At 37.8% G+C, this 1,387-nt stretch overlaps 1 protein-coding gene across 1 annotated transcript in view; it reads left to right on the top strand.

Annotated features, from left to right (window-relative positions):
* cdhr2 (cadherin related family member 2) overlaps window positions 1–1,387 on the top strand; it is a gene marked incomplete in the record, with an annotated part of 23,016 nt that overhangs the window by 5,877 nt on the left and 15,752 nt on the right.

Genomic DNA, 1,387 nt, shown 5'->3' with positions numbered 1-1,387 from the left:
TCCTTCACGGTCGAGCTATAACAACATGAAAATTGTTTCTTATGACAATGGTAAACTTTAAGTTTATGATTAAATGCAACAAAATAACATTAAAAGGCGAAAAATAATAACTTTCCTGCCCCTGAGCTGTTGGCTTTAAGTAACTGAGCAATTTAGTTAGATAGCACAGTAATAATGTCTCAAAATAAACTGCTATATAGTCAGCATCAACCATAAACTAAATCTGCCCTAATGCATATTAGCTACTTACTACAAACTCATCAGTGAGTAAAACTTTTTTCGTTTTATTTTTAATAATATTTCTGTGTTTATTTCAGATTTAGACAGTAGTAGCCTACACTTAGTTCTTATCAGTGTTTAAAAGAGGACGTGTTAAAATACTGTTTRGTCAAAGTTAAACATGAAACGTCAAAGTTCATTAAAACTGGCCCTTTGAGGGCCACCATAACGCTCATGTGGCCCTCTGTAAAATGAGTTTGACACCCCTGCTCTAAAGATAATCTGAGCAGATATTCCTGGGTGGTGAGTTAAAAGTGATTGAGTCGGCTCGGAAGGACATCGGGACCACTTCGACCTCAAATTGGGGATATTCAACATGTTTGATTTTTTGGCCTGATATCACAGTGTGTGTAGTGTTCGCCTGAAAACAAACGAGCTTGCAGCCTGTTGAATGTGATGTGYAGCCAATCAGAAAGTGAGGAAACGTAAACATGGAGGGGAATCCAAAATACAGAAGACATAAAAAACTGTCATGACTCAGCAGAAYATCAGCTGGATGTTTTAAGTTCTATGGAATTGTTTTTCCTCTGGTAAAAATAGCCCACAAACGATCAATATTGTTTCTTTCTAGTCACAAATGTTTATTTATTTACTCTGAAATCACGTCACTCTGGGGGTCACGCAAGATTTTTCTTCTGACATCTGAATTCTCGTGAGATTTCAGAGGTCTTCTGTGATTTCACATCTGACATCTGAATGTTCAWAAATGAAATATATTTTAGTGTGTGGTGTGTTGTCTCTTGCCGTGTGGCTGTACACCACACACTGCAGGACCAAACCTGGTAGATCCATGATTTTTTATCCTCACACGTGGGCTCTCTCAGTCTTTRAAAATMGGCCAGTTTTGAAATGTTGCYGTGTGACGCAACCCTTAGTGTAAATGTGCAAATGACAACAGAAGTGGTGCAGACCACCCTATTGAATTAAGAATTTTGTATGTGCTACTGGCTGTCACCACTGAGGCAAATGATCCAGATGTGAGAACATGCAGAGTTGAAAGGAGTTTTTCCATAAGACAGGGTTCTGCGACATAAGGCTCTTTTTGGCATTGACAAGTTTATTTATTTTATTTTTTATTCCACAGATATCTTGAATTTCAACGTGATGC

The sequence above is a fragment of the Austrofundulus limnaeus genome, unplaced genomic scaffold, assembly GCF_001266775.1.
Source record: "Austrofundulus limnaeus strain Quisiro unplaced genomic scaffold, Austrofundulus_limnaeus-1.0 Scaffold118, whole genome shotgun sequence".
NCBI lineage: Eukaryota > Metazoa > Chordata > Actinopteri > Cyprinodontiformes > Rivulidae > Austrofundulus > Austrofundulus limnaeus.
Note: the sequence above shows the minus strand (reverse complement) of the source record. Positions and strands in the feature narration are given on the sequence as shown.